The sequence below is a fragment of the Equus caballus genome, chromosome 26, assembly GCF_041296265.1.
Source record: "Equus caballus isolate H_3958 breed thoroughbred chromosome 26, TB-T2T, whole genome shotgun sequence".
NCBI lineage: Eukaryota > Metazoa > Chordata > Mammalia > Perissodactyla > Equidae > Equus > Equus caballus.
The window spans coordinates 20,893,123-20,911,705 of NC_091709.1; the positions used below are offsets into that span (position 1 = coordinate 20,893,123).

The following is an 18,583-nucleotide window of genomic DNA, read 5'->3' on the forward strand; positions in this document are numbered from 1 at the left end:
TAACAGAAATACAGATCAGGCTGATGAAACCAAATCAACACATGACCATCTAGTGTTTCCAATTCTAATGATTACTTGAGTAACTAGATTTTACTTCGCTTTCTCTGTTGATAAGAACAATAATTATTAATGATGCATTAATAAAATAACTTTGAAATCACGTATCTGACAGTTTAAGGTAAAGTTTATGCTATGTAAGTTAAAATTTTACTGCCTTTTTAATAATTTGTAAATCATGTTGACATTTTTAAGAAAAATGTCCATATTATCCAGGTCCAAATTTTACTGCTTTATTATTTCTATTATGTATTTTGGAAATGGAAATCTTTTGACCTTAAAATAACCAAGTAATAAAATAAAGTAGTAAAAGAAATTGAAAAGCCATGCATCTAACTCTTTATTTTAGACCATTAAGATGAAAGTCAGGAAAAAAAAATTGATGACTTCCATTCATAACCAATAGAAAAAGGAAGAAAATTCCTCTTTATCCTGAAAGTGCATAGCTAGATCATTATGAACAAAAATGGATTAACCTCTGGTTGATCAATATAATGGGTAGTTACTGTTGTACTGATATTTTTAATAGGTTAACCTAAAAGGCACTACCTTTCTTTATCTGTTTTATGTGAGAAATTACTTGGCTATGTACTCAACTTATTTCCCAAAAGAGTGCTTATTATTTTGGGAACACCAGATTACAAACACCATACCATAAAGAAAAGTAGGAAAAGATAACGTCCCCCACCTTTGAAATCTCAATAACATGTTAATGTTAACAAAGATCTGCTCTTTCCTATTATCAGTGGTAAAACAAATATTGAAAACTTTTGTTTGACAGAAATCCAACAAGAAGCTGAAGTAACATGCCAGAAATGTGTCAAAAACATCGTGGAAAGAAAATGACAATGAAAAATGTGGGAACCCTTTGCACAATAAATTCCTAGAATTTTAAAGAAGGCTTTGTTACTGGTACTCACACAATATTTCAACAATAACCATGCTGTCTGCTAATCGTTAGTTAGTAACTAAAAATTGCTAGAGACAAAAACAATGTCCATTCCTATGAAAATATTCAGTTAAGGAGTTTAAAAGTATAAGAGCTTTATTCTTTTTTTTTTCACATCAAGGTTTTTTGTTGTTATTTATTTTTTTATTGAGGACGCTGGTTTATAACATTATATAAATTATATAAATTTCAGGTGTACATCATTATATTTTGATTTCTGTGTAGACTCTATCATGTTCACCACCCAAAGACTACTTAGCATCTGTCACCATACACATGTGCCCTATCACCCCTTTTGCCCTCCTCCCTCTGCCCTTCCCCTCTGGTAATAGAAGAATGGATAAAGAAAGTGTAGTATCTATACACAGTGGAACACTCCTTGTCTATACAAAAGATGAAATCTTGCCATTTGCGACAACATGGATGGACCTTGAGGGTGTCATGCTAAGCAAAGTAAGTCAGACGGAGAAAGTCAAATACCATATGATTTCAGTCACGAGTGGAAGATAAAAACAATAGACCTCTTTCTTAATATTACTTATTACATATTCAATGAAATAGAAATACTAATAAAAAATAGGATACTAATCCTGAGAAGTAACTACCTAAAATACAAAAATACCACACCCAAATCTATTTCTGCTCTGTGCTCTTATTCCTCCATCTTGGTTCCCTGTACAAGTCCAATCTATTTGCAAGCTTATCTACACGTATCAAACTTTGCAGGGTTTAAATATGAAATGGTACTGTGAAACTTATCCTGTTTCTCAAGCTTTTCCTACTAGCAAACCTGGCTCCCAGCAGACCCAAAGGCCAGCGCTGTCAGAGGATTCTCTAGGCCTACCCTCTTCTAAAGCCGTCTCACTGGCGTGAACAAGCCACCAAAGAAAGGTTGCATGCCTGAAATATTGCTTAGCCTTTGTATTGGACTACATGGCATTGTCGCTATCTATCAGAGATGCAGTCCACCTGTATTTCACCTGCATTGCTTTCCATTATTACCTCTATCACATGCTGTTCCTTTCAAACTTCTGTATGTAGGGGGAAATCTGAAGTCCTCAGCCACTGAGCAGACCAAACTCCTAAGCTCAATATATTTTTATCTTCTACATATTTATGGTCAAAGACTGACCTTCAGTGAAAGAGTAAAAGAATCAAATAAGCCAAAGCAACAGAAAATATACTGCAGTTCAACTTAAGCTTTAGTTCAGAAAGCCAAGGAGACTGTCACTTAAGAGAGAACTTCTGCCTCTCAACAAATCAAAGCGTATTTTCTCTTACTAGTTCCTTAACTGATGTGAAAGGATAATTTGGATATTTTTCTTTTTTCCCTGGGAAAGATTTGCCCTGAGCTATTGCAATCTTCCTCTCTCTTTTTTTTTTCCCTACCCAAAGCCCCAGTACATAGTCATACATTCTAGTAGTAGGACCTGCTACTTCTTCTATGTAAGCCACCACCACAGCATGGCTGCTGATAGATGAGTAATGTGGTTCCATACCCGGGCCGCTGAAGCAGAGTGTGCCAAACTTTAACCACTAGGCCATCAGAGCTGGCTCTGCATCATTTCTTGAACATCCTAAAACAACTAGCAAATTGAGTCAATCAGCTATAAGGGGTAAAACAAGCATTAACGTAATTGATATTAATCAAATCCACAGCAATTACGTAAATGTAGCTTCAAATGTTATGTCATTTTATTTGCTACTGGTGCTTTAAGAGAACCTATGAATTTCCAAACTCAAAGGCACTAGGAATACCTGAAAGGTGTTGACATGGCCATCAGCTACGTTCCCAGCTGACTTAGGTATCACAGGCTAAAAGCCACTCTTGCCACATCTCTCAAATAAAGCTGTGGTTGACTCCATCCTAGTCCTCTGGTTAAGCCCAATTAGATAAACAAGCATAATTTATCCCTCATTTACATTAACAGCTGATGAACTGAGATTCCTTATTTGCACATGGGGCACGAGAGGAAAGCAAGCACTGAATTGTCCTTCAGAAGGTGCGGCCCTGAAATCTATTTTTGTAGATCGACTCTTTGAGATGCCTTCTGGATAAGGGCTCAGATTATTAAACCAAAAATGCAATAGTCTATGGCAAAGAAAGAGTTTGACTGTGAATGAGACAAAACAAAAATCTCTGAGGGTTAAGGGAATGCTTTAAAATTGGAATAAGAAAACTGTCTATGTGTCACATATTATAAAAACATAACTTCAGAATCATCCATCTCTGTTTCTGGTTTTGAAATTTTAAGTCTTAGTCAAAAACTATTGCTTAGTCACATCTTTCTCTCTTTCTATCACAGAGATATATCTCAAGTGATGTAACAAGATGAAGGCTGCTGAGGCAGCCGCTCAAACTAACAGGTCTCTAAAAAGCAATAGCTTCAGCTGAATCAAGTCTTCCCTGCGGGGCCATATTCAGACACATGAGCCAAACTCAGATCATGTGTCTTCTTCCTCTTGTACAAATGAAACGCAAAAACAATGGGGGGAAAAAGACGGTAAAATTACCATTAGGCCTGTCAAGGCAAATTAATTATTCCAGCACAAATTACTGAATTTTATGTAAGGGATTCACCCAAAAATATATATTCCTATAAAGCGATCATCTTTGATAACAGATATTGCTATTTAACTTATGGCTTATCTTCAATTTAGAATCTACGGCTATTTAATGTCACACGTTTTAGACAATAAATGGACTCACATATAAACACAAAGCATCAAAAATATAACCAGCTTGCTCTTCCAATGAGAGGCGGCTCCATTGTGAGGCCATCTAGGTACCCACCAAGGACCCCACAGATGAAGTTTCAAATGATACAGTCAATTTCACTCCCACTTTGCAGAATTAAGAATAAAATTTAGCTTTCCCAACATTTGATACAAGTATTTTGCTTCCTTCTATTAGAATTTTAAATAACAAGATAAACAAGTATACCAGCTAAGCAAGTGTATTATGAAGTCAAGAAATGACTTTTGCTGGGAGTCCCACTAACCCTAGAACCATCTTTATTTCAAATGGATAGTATTTTAGAAAAATGATTAGCCTCAAACCAAATGGCTAGTATATCTAGGCATATTCGCCACGGCTATGAAGTTCAGTTGAGAATCCTGTCATTTTATTTCACTCACCAAATTCTTTATGACTGAATCTGTTCTCTAATATCATAAGTATAAATGATGCTAAATGGCTTGGAAAAACCAAAAAGCCAAAAACACTCATATCCTTTGAGCCGATGATCCAGTTCCCAAGAATTTATCCTATGGAAATAACATAAAAAATAACAGCACCACAGGACCGAGCTGGTGGCATAGTAGTTAAGTTCGCACACTCCACTTCAGCATCCTGGGGTTCATTGGTTCAGATCCCAGGCATGGACCTACACACAGCTCATCAAGCCATGCTGTGGCGGTATCCCACATATTAAAAAGAGGAAGATTGGCACAGATGTTAGCTCAGGGACAATCTTCCTCAAGCAAAAAGAGGAAGATTGGCACACATGTTACCTCTGGGCCAATCTTCCTCACCAAAAAGTAAATAAAATAATAGCATCAAAATAAGTATATGCACAAACATGCTCAATACATTGCTATTTTAAGGGAAAGATACTTCTATATGTTTGCTAAATTATTCTATATTCATTACATGAAATATTGTGCAACCACTCAAATTATGGAAAGGTGTATTTTGTTATATGTAATAAGCAGAAGACAATAGTTGAAGTTGCCGTTCATGTATGCTCACCTCTCAGTGCTATCTGGTGTGCTCCCTCACCTTTCTTGTGAACTGCTTGAATTCTTGTTAAATTCTGTGCCACTGTCAACCTATTACTTGGGTTGACTTCAACAAGATGCAAAATGAACTCAACCTTTTCTGTCATCACCCTCCATTTCTCCACTCCCTCCTTACCACATAGACTTTGCTCCTCTTCCTGTATTGCTTAGTCAGAACTTTGGGGGGGGTCTTCCCTTTCCCTCTAAAATTCTCTCTTAAATATGTTGGAATCCTGAGTTCATCTCTATCTCCTGCACCAAGCCGCCTTAGTTCAGGCCCTCAAGATCTCTTTCCTAAACTTCTGCAATTGCTTCCCTGCTCACCACTCTACTCCCAGTTCCTTCTGAGCCTAATTCATCCTCTACCTTCTCACCACGTGCTCTTTCAAAAATGTATTTCTCATCATATCCCTTTCTCTTTAAAATCGTTGACTCCTTCAAATTAAGCTCAGCTCAAACAGTCTATATGGCATGCAAGAACTTGCTTGCATCTCTCCTGTTCTCAACATCCTCATTTCTCATTGTTACGTACCATACCCCAGGCTCCCTCTTACACTGAACTACTTTTGCCTCCCATAGCTTCTGCACATGTTGGAATCCCTGCCTGCAAGGTCTTTGCTCACCTCACTCGCCCCACTGACTCTCCTGTGGCCCTTTTACAATTCTAGAGCACTCTTCACATTGTTCTAATTTAACTGTGTACATATGCATCTCTTCCACTACATTATGACCTCCTTTGGTCAGGCATTGTGCCATATTCATTTTTATATCCCCAACTATATTACAGCACCTGATATTTAATAGAAACTTAAGAAATATTTCTTGAATGAATGAACAAATAAATGGATAAATGAAGAACATGCAACTATGTAAATATGCATATATGTGGGCAAAGACTGGAAGTACATGTGGGAAAATGAAAAGTTAAGTTCTGGTAACTGTATTAAAAACATTTTTTCTAATGCTGATTGGCAATACTCTCATTGCTTATAGTACTGGTAACTTCTGTACATAGTAATGCAAAATTAGTAGCTTTTCTGAGAAATTTTCTACGCCAAATATATTTTCTGTATAAAGAACAATTGGCCCATAGTCACAATAATCAAAATTATTCAAGATATTAGAATCTTAGGAAGTTTTTTCCTTATGTAAAATGCACAGGCAATTTCCAAAAGGATGGCTTAAGATTTGCATCCTAGGTAGCAACCTCTGCAAGTTCATATATGCAGTTGCGCCCATATGCAGAATATGAACTTGCAAATGGGAATGAAACACTCATCAATCAAACATCAAATACTAACAAAATGCAGGAAACACTCTGCATTTCCAATTAGGCTATATCGCTTTACATATCCCAAGCTCCTAGCAGATCGAACAATTTCTTGTGAGAAACAATAAAATACTAAGCTTTCCTTGGTTTTTATATATATGAAGTAGAGCTAAATAGCAATCATGTCAGCTATTGTAGCTAAAGTTACAACGACAAAAAAAAAAAAAACTTCCATTGCTATTGATACATAAAATCATACGGGAGCAGGAACCTAAATATCTTAAGTATATTTTACTGCTTACTAGAAAAAACATGATTGCAGTAAGTTCCCTCTAGCTGGCTGAAATTCTCCCATCTTAGCCTGAGAAGCTTAGAATGACAGACTATAGAGATCACATGGTTGAGTGCTTCTAACATTTTGCACATTCCACTACAGAGAAAGTGGTAACATTTAAGCAGGACACTATGGATGGGGAGGTACTACATGGTGAACCACTATAAGGCACTACTCGTAAAATCTTAGGCATCAAAATCTCGAGGAAATTACAAAAGGAGCCACACAAATCCTGTAACATAATTTCAACTGTTGTAAAATTTTGAGTAGTTGTAGGAAAAACAGACTTGTTCAAATCTTAAGGAAATTCTGTCCCAGATACTTTATTTACAGAAATTATCAAATTAATAACAAGTTGCAGCCCATAGCATTTTAAGTGTCACGTTTCATTTCAGAATAGGAGGATCTAAGCAGGCTGCAGCCTTGGTCCGGGACTGGTCTGCCTGTGGTCACTGGGATTGGAGAACTGTGTGGCTCTGCCTTTAGATCCGCTACAAGATGTCTGAGCTTCAGCCTCTGTCCTTGTCCCCCCTCTCCTCCTCTTTCCTCCTCCTGCCTCTGATAAAGCGCTGGGCTCAAAACCTGGATTCTCCTTCCTCAGCCCCCTCTCCAGACCCCTCCACACCCTGAGGAAGCTGTCTCCGCCTCAGGGCAGCTGGGTCAGGTTTCTGGCCCTCTCTAGACCCTAACTTTACCTGGGTTTGTTTATCGGAGCCTGGGGCGTCCCTCTCCATTTCAGTCTGGCCTCCGGCTGGCAGGGACGAGGGCTGCTCTGACTGTCCCTCTTCCTCTTTAACTAATACAACAGTCTTCTCTTCGGTCTTTTTTCTTGTCTGTTTTTCTTGTTTGTGCTGTGCTGAGAGGGCTTCGTCTTCAGAGCCCTCAGATGAACTGGATGAGGGGTCTCAGCCCCGCAGCCCTTCGCCCAGAGCTCTCTGGTGGCGTCATCCACATCCTGTGAGGCCCGAGGGGGGCGGGAGCGGGATACGTGGTCCACTCGGATAGCTCTTCCCTTGATCTTGACGCCATTAAGACTGTCAACGGCCAAAACTGTACTCCTCTGGTCTTCATAACAGAGAAAGCAGAATCCTTTAGACTTCCCTGTCTTCCCGGCCCGCACGAGATTAACGTTAACAATCTCCCCGTACAGGGAGAACACGCAGAGGACGTCTCCTTCCGTCAGCTCATAAGGAAACGCTCCCAGGAAGACCCAGGCGCTGTCCTTCTACACTGAGCGCCAGTTCGCCTTCGCAGCCATGGCCGTGTCGGCCTCCCACTCACTCAGCTGGCTAACCAGCTTCACCGTGGCTAACCGGTTTATCTTTGAGGGCTGCGGGGCTGCACAATGGCAGCCCCCTGGCTGCACAACACCCACTTCCGGAGGACCCAGGAAGCCGCTGCTTCCGGGAGGCCTTCTGGGCACGTGCCCCGTTCCTGCCCCACCCTCGCCGAATACACTCAGCGGCGGTTTGATTTTCAACTTTTTTACAGTGCAGCGTTCACCGTGCAGAAGTGTGCTACTGCTCTCTAGTTTGAAAGCTCTAATCTATTTTAGTTTCGAAATGGGATGAATAGGTTGAAAAAAAAGGCTTGTGCTCTGAAATGATGTCTGATCAGGGAAGTTGTTAACTGTTGTGTTTTTCTCCCTATAATAAATCCTTTGGGGAGCCTACAATGTGCTAGTTTCACTTTGGCCAAATTATGCAGACTAAATATTTGATATGTTACAAGGCGGGAACTTAGGCAGAGCTTTACTTAATATGTGCTCGTTGTATTAGGGTTCTGCAGAGAAACAGAACCAATAGGATGTAGATAGATGATCGATAAATATATATATATATATATATATATATATATATATCACACAGATTTATTATAAGGAATTCACTCATGAGATTACAGAAGCTGAGAAGTCCCAAGATCTGCACTTGGCAAGCTGGAGACCCAGGACAGCTGACGGGGTAGTTGACAGTGTAGTTCCAGTCTAAAGGCTGGCAGGCTCAACAGCCAAGAAGAGCTGATGTTTTAGTTTAAGTCAAAGGCCAGGAAAGACTGAAGTCTCAGCTCAAAGCAGTCAAGCAGGAGGCGTTTCCTCTTACTCAAGGGAGGGTCAGCCTTTTTGTTCTATTCAGGCTATCAGCTGGTTGGATGAAGGCCACCCACCTTAGGCAGTCTGCTTTACTCTGTCTACCAATTCAAATGTTACTTTCATCCAAAAACACCGCCACAGACACACCCAGAATAATGTTTGACCTCGCATCTGAGCACCTCATAGCCTAGTCACGTTGACATATAAAATGAACCATGGAATGTGGATTTGAGAGAACCTATCCTACCACCTTCTCATTTTGGACATTTTGAATAAATCTTTCTCCATATATAAAAGTAAAAAATTGTTTAAAAAAATAAAGTTAACCATCATACCCATCATATTTCCAGATTGAATTAGCCCCCAAACCAGTGATAGTTCTGCTGGACCTTTTCATACTTATTTCATTGATGTAGAGAGTGATCCTTTTCTCTCAAAGATGCAGTTCTCAGGGTGAATGCAGTGCACATGTGTGTACTGCCTAAAATGGCAATGATTAACCAATACCTACTAACATATGCAATGGCTTGAGTGTGCAGCTCTAGTGGCATTTTCCAGAGCTTTACTTTGATTTGATTTCTCAGAATAAGCCACCCAATTTCTGTCAAACCACTACTCCTTCTGTAACCCACAAGTCTATAAGAGCTGTGATTTTTTTCCCCCAAAGTTGTGCCTCATTGGGTATATCAGGTCATATGATGGTAGTCCCACTTAAAAACTCCATTAAATAGTCACTTAGGCACAATGCTCACACTCAACCCAGTCATATGTCCAATCTATTAGATTTGAAACTCAGGAAATAATTGCACACTTGTCATCCTGCCTCTGCCGTTCCATGTCTGTCATCATTGCTGGCACAAATGAAAGGACTCAAAAGTGGCACATAATAGTTAGAGAAGTTGAATAAGTCTTAGAAGCCCCTTCATGCCTCTAGCAGAGAAAATAGGCCTCTACAGTTGTCCAGTTTGACCCATAATTAAATGTCATCTTAAAGGCAAGATATATGTATTTCTTAGTGAATAAGTGGGCTGCCTGATTTATTTTACTTATGAAAGAGGGACTAATGGCAGACACTTCAGTGAGATGTTATTATGGATATGGCTGATAAAATACACCCCTGTGTTTTGGAGAAGGGATTTGAAAATACTTACTCAGCTGTGTCCAGGAGCTTAATTTACCCCAAGACTTTCCATCACAAGCATCCAGATTATTCCACACCCTTGAGACCATATGGGAATTAGGAAGTGGAAGTCAGCACCTTTCAGTTATAAAGCTGAAAGGCATTTAGACTGAGGAACATACAAGGAAAAATATCCTCCCCAGCATTGCTGTTACTTGTATCATCACCAACAACAACACAAGTTACACGTGTCTCATTGAAAAAGTGATGGGAAAAGGCTTTGAAAAGCCTAGCTAAATAGAAATGTACAGCTAGCCATACAGAGTCCCTCTTCCTCTAAAAAGTCCACTTCACCAAAAAAAACATATTAGGCACAGTAGGTTTAGTGTCTAAGGTCCACAATACTGTTAGAGGTTCATGAAAATGTCTTAATTCTTTAAAATCAGAAGGAAACAATGAATTTCATGTCAAAGAAAATGTTCTAATATATAATAATGATCTCTATATCAATATAATCATAAAACATAATTTTTAATAATTTTTTATTTTCGTGATCAGGGGGCGTATGAAGATAAAAGTGCCTGGACGCCATAAAAGTCATAATGTGGTCCTGCCCCCGAAACCGTGTGTACCCTATATAGCCCTGCCTCTCCGACCTTAGCTGATTGAAATAGAGATAGACGTGTCAGATTATGTCTCCCATGAGTTTGGAGTTGAGATTTCAACTTAGTAAGTATTTGTTAATTCGTGGGGACCTGTACCCTTGTAGGCTTTGGTGCAGTCATGTGTGTGAAAAAGTGAAGAAAAATTGTCCACAAGAGAAAGAGAGAAGAATGAGGGCTGCGTAGCCTGTGAGGCAGAGAGGATGCAACTCGCAGATGCTGCCTGAGTTCTCGGTGCTGTCCAGTCTCTGTGTGCTGCAGGGCAGTTGTCCAGACTTTCCTGGATCCTGCGAGGTATCCCAGGATCCCTCCTTAGATTCTATTTTTTGGCTAAACTGTTCAAAGTGATTTTCTGCTAATTCTAACTTAAGAGTGCTGCATTAATTTGCTAGGGCTGCTGTAACAAAGTACCGCACAGTGCGTGGCTTAAACAACAGGAATTTTTTGTCTGACAGTCTGGGGCCTAGAAGTCTGAAATCACTTTATCAGCAAGACTGGCTCCTTCCAAGGGCTCTGAAGGAAAGTTATGTTCCACGCCTCTCTCTTTGGTTTACAAATGCCTATTTTCTCTCCGTATCTCTTCATATTGTCTTCCTTCAACATGTCTGTGTCCAAATTTCCTCTTCTTACAAGTACAACAGTCATACTAGATGAGGGCCCACCCTAATCAGCTCTCCTTAACTTGATTACCTCTGTAAAGACCCTATCTCCAAAGAAGGGCACATTTTGAGGTACTCGGGCTTAGGATTTTCACAAGTGAATTTGTGGGGGACATAATTCAACCTATAACAACCACTAAAACAAGAGGATACATGTAAATTAAATTATAAAGTGCCCATATATTAGTGTCATTGACATTTTTTGATATATTTCTTCCCTTTTCATTGAATTTTAATTTTTAAAAGGCACTTCATATTTTCCTCCTCCTTCTCCTAAACTTGGCTCCCATAAACTGAAATTTGCCCAAAAATAACGTGAGGTCTTAGATTTCCAAAACTTGATACCATATCCCATAATGGCAAAGAACATGGACCCTAGGGTCAGACTGCCTGAGTTCAAAGCCTGCCTCTGCCACTGTAGTACAGTTGTGGGCAAGCTATTTAGTCTCTTTGCATCTCAGTTTCCACAGCTATAAAGTGAAAATAAAAAGAGTACCTTACTCTTATGGGTGTTGTGAAGATTAAATTAATTGATATATGTAAAGTGCCTGGCATAGAACAAGTGAGATCTGAGGGCTGGCTATTATTACTGGTGAGACTGAGCCCTTACTTATGCACTGGGCTCCCTTCATGAACTTTGCCCTTTAAGGCGGTCATAAGGCAAACCCCGGCTGCTGACTGCCTTCTTTGGGTAGGTATTAGGAGCACAACCTTACCTTGAGGCCAGGTTGCCTGGATTCAGATCTGTCAGTTTCTTCCCCAGGACCACAGAGTATGTTACTTCACTTTGCTCACCTGTGAAATGGAGATAATACGTAATGGTACCTACTGTAAGGTGTTTGTTGTCATAATGGAAAAAGTTAATTTATGTAAAGCATTCAGTACATACCAAGTGTATACTTACACTAGGTGTCATCATTCCCATTAGATGAATCAACCAGGTGGCAGTCCCTGACACTGACCAGAGCAACAATGACACAGCACTGACCCTGATGAAGCTCATGGCAGACCACTGCTGGACCCCAGAGAGTCTTGTGAATTTTCAAATGCTCTCCACGTTCTTGTAATTTACAGTCAGGGTGAAAGTCCTAATTTGAGTAGCTTTGGCCTATGTATAAATACCATTTAGTTTTCTTTTTTGGTTTTTTTCAAGTTTAATTTTTAAAAAATATTACAAGAGCAATGCTTGAGGAACGTGAATCTTAAGTTTATCACTTAAATTGTAAGTTAAAGGACAGATAAGACCTCCACGTAAAAAATCTATAACCACTTGCCATTCAATTAAATGTTTCTGAACCACTGTTCCCAAAGAACAAGGGAAAAAATGATGTACAAAACATTTATTGATATTTATATAGTATATAAAAGTACTTGAAATTTGTTGGCCTCCCTTTGGGGAAGGGAATCTAATTTTCTTATTAATTATAAAAAAACTAATTTCCCTAAGGTAAAGACATAGAATTTATAGATATTTGATAACAGTATGATGACCACTTTCTTCAAAATATACATGTGGCATAAAGAAAACAACAATTAGATGGAAAATACACAAAACAAGCTCATATTTTGTTTGCATTTCAGAGCGAGCAAATGGACAAGGCAGTATTGCTTTGCTGATATTATAGTGCAAGCAAGAAATTTAGTCACACCTCTGATAAAAGAGATCAGTTTGGAATTGTACACTTGTATAATTGGGGGAGTCCAATACATAGAAGTAACAACATTTCCCATAAGGGTGCTAATTACTGCACAGTATCCATAACCTTTAGAGCACTGAGCTTAATTCAAACAAAAATAACAGATGGTGTTTCAGGAAAACAAGCCTTTATATTGCTTTTTTTCTTTTCATATGCAACTGTTAGAGAAAGCCATGTTGGAAGTTCATTGAGACCTAATTATATTTTGTTTTCTATTCTGCATTCTACATATTTCATTCCAATAACAATATAACTAAATTAATTTTAGCTTGAAGAAAGAAAGAATATTATACTGATTAAATATCATAATGGAAAACATCATATTTATCTTGGCAAAAGTTCCACTCATTTGAGAAGATAAAATGTATATTGTATTTCAAATCGTGATTTATTGTTTCGTGCTCTTTGCTTTTGGAAGTTTACCACTTCAGGAGAATTCAGACTAGGGCCAATGGAAATACTGGCTAGAGCTTAAAACAAGTGACATCTTCCTACATCAATTAGTACCATTTTCTGTAAACAAACAAACAAAACCTGGGTAAATTTACAAAAATAATTGAGAGACTTGCAGGCAGAGACACATATGGAGGATCTCTCAGGGAGTGACATCATGATTTATGACAATCCTGTTAAACTTAAAATATATTGCTCCTGAGTGTGACAACTTTACCTACTGAGTTTTGAAAAACCGGCTAACTCAACTTTGTGGTTTTCAGTCCCTTCCCTCAGATGCCAGAGTAGACAATTTTTCAACAGAAGAACATCTAAGTGGCTGTCGTCATCTGGCACAGTACTGAGCAGTCCTATTTCTAATCTAAATCTCAGCTCAACCACCGCCCCCATTATGCAGTCCTGTACATCTGTCTTTACATCTACTCTTGGGCTTCCATTTTTCTTCTCTTCTTTTATGAATATTCACTGACTCCAACTAAAAGAATTGGAAATCAGTTTATTAGTGACTGAGTGAAACAGCCCAACCCCTAAATTTTGGGGAAAAGACTGAAATCAAATTTTACTGTATAATCTATGGAATCTAATATATAGTAGACCAATGTAGTATGACCTGCACAATGTGCCTGTTATTTGTATTAGCTATTTCTGGCTACCTTACCATCCAGAGAGATTCCCCATCCTCCCAATAAAAGAGCTCGATTCGTTTTGTTCATCAATACCCTTGGGTACAAACCGTGTGAACTACTTGCCCTAATTTTGCTGTTATATAGCCAGTTTTAGAGGAGATGTTCTAATTTGATTTACTGCAACATGGTAATTTCAAAAGAAAAAGAATCAGTGATAGTTGTTATTTAAAGGCCAATCCCTAAACCTGGGGATATCTCTCTGGATTGATTCAGATTTGGTCCTGCTTGAAAATTTCCTGTCTAGAGTCTCCCCTGCCTTGCTAGTCTATGAGTTGTTGCTGAAAATAATTCCTGATCACATACCTATGGTCTGACCATCAGGACTGCCTTATGAATGAGTAGATATCTTTCTCAATTATTTGGACAGAGTCTAAAGCAGTCCTGAATTAAATGATCTTTATGCTATTAATGTCATGTTACACAGAAGTTCCAAAGCATAGCGTAAGGCCTAATGCAGATATACCAAGATCTCACCTAGCTATGACCACCCCTCCCTGATATTATTCTCAGAATCTCGCAAATAAGCTCAGGAATTTGTTCATTCCCCATATCAGAATATATGGGGCCAGAATTTGGCTTATGTGATTAGACTGAGGATGAAATTTTCACTAAACCATGAACTCTACTTGGCAGTGGAAATGACATTTTTTCAAAATGAATCACGTCATGAAAGCCATTGGTCCACTCACTCCACATCAGTATAAATCCTTGCTGAGTCTAGAGATTTATGTTTTCAGTTGGCCTTCCTTTTCATTACTCGAGAGCTTTAATTTCTTTTCATTTCTTGGGATTCTCTCATTTTCTTTCCCTACTTTCAATGTTCTGCATATATTACACACCTGTATTTGTCTTTGATAATGGAAAAAAAGACTCATCACTTTCAATGCTCACTTGACATATCTTCATTATCTTGGGAATATCTTCACCAAAATATATTAAAATGTCACTAGAGAAAAATGAATGCATATAGAATGTATGAATATTGCGGGGCTAAATCTGTATCTCTATCTCATTAGTCAGCATGCAGCCTCCTGGCAGAACGCCTACACTTCAAGTCCAGTAAAAAACAAACAACAAAGAGATTTGAGAACATCAGGCACAAATAGAAAGGGTCGTCTCTCTGTGTTAATGTCCTGCCAGTTATTTATCAATTTATATCTTCTCCCTAGTCAATTTTTTGCATCAGAGTCAAGAAAATTCCATTTTTTCTTTCACTCCACAAATATTTATTGGGCACCTTCTACATGCCAGGAGCTACTACAGGCACTGGGGATAAAGCACTAATAAAACCAGTAAAGTCCCTTCTCGTGTAAAGTTTACATTTTAGTGGAAGGTGAAAGGCAATAAACAAATAAATACACAGTATGTCAGGTGGTAAGAGCTAAGGAGAAAAAAATAATAAGACAGGGTGAGAGGTAGAATGTGCCCTGGGGACAGCGGGGATGCTATTTTATCTAGGTGATATTTGAGTGGACGCTTAAAGGAAAATAAAGAAGCAAGTCACATGAGTATCTGGGAAAAGAGCAGCCCTGGCAGAAGAGGGAATGCATAATAAAATCCTTCGTAATATGAACTGGTCAAGACTGGCTTGGAGGAGACATCTACTCCCAAGTAACGAACGAGTCACAGTTATAAATCCTTTAACATATTGTGTACGATTTCAATTTCTTAGAAATGTTGCAAAAGTCCTCCGAAGATATTGTTCACTTCACTCTTACTCCTACGTCTGAACTCTTACAAGTTCGTATGACAAAATCGATGATGCTAAACTAAACTTCAGCTCCTTAAGGCAGTTTTACATTTTTTAATCAATGGAGGGTAAATTAACAAGGTTTTATTGTACCGCGTCGTTGTTTGGTTACTCGCTAAGAAAATTCTCTTCAAGTTTCTAGACTGTGGGAGTCTAGGGAGCACAGAGAGGATGACCAGATGTCCTCCTTCTTATTTCAGAGCTTGGATTTCAAGTGACACTTGTGTATTTTTAGTATAGACTGCTGCTTTTCATAGTAGTATGAATGTTTTCTGTAACAAGATGCTGTGCTCTCTGAAAGTGAATGTAAATCTCTATGCTCACAGGCGGTCTCCAAAGAAAATCTGATAAATGCATTTAGAAGTTTGAACATAAACAGTGAAAGCAAGAGGAAAAGAGTTCTTACCAAATGGGGTAGAATACCAAATGAATGGCATGCAAGCTATTTTATTCTTTAAGAGGAATAAATGCCTCCTTTTCATTCCTTTTCTTTAGTGTCTGTACACATTAAATGATTCAACTAACGTTTGGCATCTAGACGATAAACACTATATCCCTTGCCTCTTTGACCGTAAGACCAGAAAGAAGATGAGGGAAAAAGCAAAGATTTCTGGAGGTTCACAAATACCTGAATTCAAACTGAAAGAAAATGCAAATGAGAGATAGAACTTTCATCACTGGATTTAAACTGTCTTTTAACCTGATAAAGTCTCAACTTTAACACTGATTTTTATAAAATAAATAACTTATTTGGAGGAGCAGCAGATGAATTTACTCCCTATGAAAATAATTTAGAATGCTGATGCCCTAAGGCTTGTCCCAACACTAAGACACATTGACCAAAAACAACAGAAAAGTCCCATCCAAAATAATGTGAGCAGTTTGAAATTTTATTTTTCTATATTGTGTTTGCTCTCAGTACCTGCTATAAAGAGCTGAGTCGTCACTCTTTGTCATTTATCTTCTCAATATTCACATGTGTAAAATAGTGAAGGGAAAAATAATCATTTTGTGTGTATGTGTGTGTGTGTGAGGAAGATTGTCCCTGAGCTAACAGCTGTTGCCAATCCTCCTCTTTTTGTTTGAGGAAGATTGTCACTGAGCTGACATCTGTGCCAATCTTCCTCTGTTTTATATGGGACGCCACCACAGTGTGGCTTGATGAGCGGTGCTAGATCCCCTCCCAGGATCCAAACCTTCGAATCCTGGGCCACCGAAGCAGAGCACTCAAACTTAATCACTATGCCACTGGGCCGGCCCCCCATAAAATAATCTTTTAATGACTGAAACAAAGAGAGTTTAGATAAAGTTATAAGGAGGTAAGTGGATTATTGAAGCAGTTAAACAGATAATTCCTGCAAAAATTCCCGGATGTGGTGGAGGCAAACATAGTTTTCTTAGACTTTACGCCTGTACATTTCAGATAATCACCTTGATTCCCTCTTTACTCTTCAGGGAGAGTCACAGGCCAAGTAATTTGTGTAACATATATTATCTATATGCTGCTTTCACTACCGTCATCTATTTAATCAACATTTATGCTTAGTTGACTTTTCTTAATTAAAAAAGGAAGATTAACTTAGCCATTAATTTATGATCTAAAAGTATAAGCTTCCACCTTCCCAAACAAATGGCTAGCACTTGCAAATAACTGTGTGATTCCACTTGACTGATTTTAGTGACAACATGGCATAGTGACCTTAAAAGGGATAACATGGTACTAACGTAGTAGAAATTTATACGTATCAGATAATGTTAAGAGAGAAAACTAGAATGCACCATTACATGTCTGCTATAACTAAAACTATGTTAAAAGTAAAAAAAAAAAAAGAATGAGTGGAAACAAGGAGAAAATATAATGGGTTAGTTTATTACCATCGTAAAAAATTGGATTCAACTAGATTTAGGTTCAACTGAAATTTATTGAATACCTACTATGTACCAGGAACATTGCCAAGTTCTTTCATCTTTCTTTATCTCATTATCTTTCATCACTCTTGTAACAATGGTATTATTATCTTCATTTTACACAAGAAAAAAAGTTTCAAAGAAGAGATGATAGAGTACACAACTTTGTGAGGAATTGGAATGTCTTTCTTATGCAAAAAGTGGCTTGAAATAAATAAATATAACTTAAAACCTAATTAGTTCAACTATCCAGTGGTTTAAAAAATGTACCGGATATGCTATATTTAATACACCAGGCCTCACTGTCATTAGACATGAGGCTTTCAGGACTTATGTCTTACATTATGGAGCAGGACAATCATAGAAGTTAAGGTGCATCGTAACTGTAATGGGATTGTGATAAAGAGATCCAGAATATACCACTGTGAAGAAACTTTTTCTGAATTTCCCTTATCTGCCTAAAGGCAGAGACTTCCAAAAGAATTCAAATATCATAAATCCCTTCTCCAGAGGAGTTTTATGGCCATGAAGATGGAAAAATGACCACTTGCACCTGCATAAATGAACATTATCACAAACTTTCTTACCTCCTATTTGTTTTTCTAAGAACCCATTTGTCTTTCCTAAAGAAGCCTGTCTATTCTTCCCAGAATCCATTTCTCTCCCCTTTCCTTCCCCTTTTAAGTTAGATATATAAGCCCCTAGCTTTGGCTATTTAGTGAATCACTTCTTTTGTGTGCTCCCATGTCCATATGAAAATTTTTTTTTTGTCTTGCCAATCTGTCTTTTGTCAGTTTAATTTGCAGACTCCCAGTCCCTTAATCTAAGCGGCAGAGGAAAAGTTTCTCCTCCCCAACAGTTTGATGATGACTATGGGATGGTTGGGACTCATCAATCACCCTGGAGGCTGCAGATGAGATCTCTGGACCTCTGACTAAGCTGGAAAAGGTGTAATTCCTCACCAGTCAGACTCCTGGGTCTCTGCTCAGCATCTGGTTGTGTGAGGGCAGTAAGAGTCTCTCTTTATCTTTTCTTTCTAAGATTTAGATTAGCAAGAGGGAACATTCGAAGGAACCAGTTCATTGGGTATTTTGACTTTTGGTTCGAATACTCTTGTTATACATCCTTTTCCTCCCAGGGATAGCTGTTGTGTTCTGTTTGTCTCATTT

The 18,583-nt window shown here is 38.4% G+C and overlaps 1 pseudogene; it reads right to left on the bottom strand.

Moving 5' to 3' along the window:
* Nucleotides 1–8,650, bottom strand: part of LOC100068575 (RNA-binding motif protein, X-linked 2 pseudogene) — a 123,788-nt pseudogene extending 115,138 nt beyond the window's left edge.
* Between the last annotated feature and the right edge of the window lie 9,933 nt (nucleotides 8,651–18,583).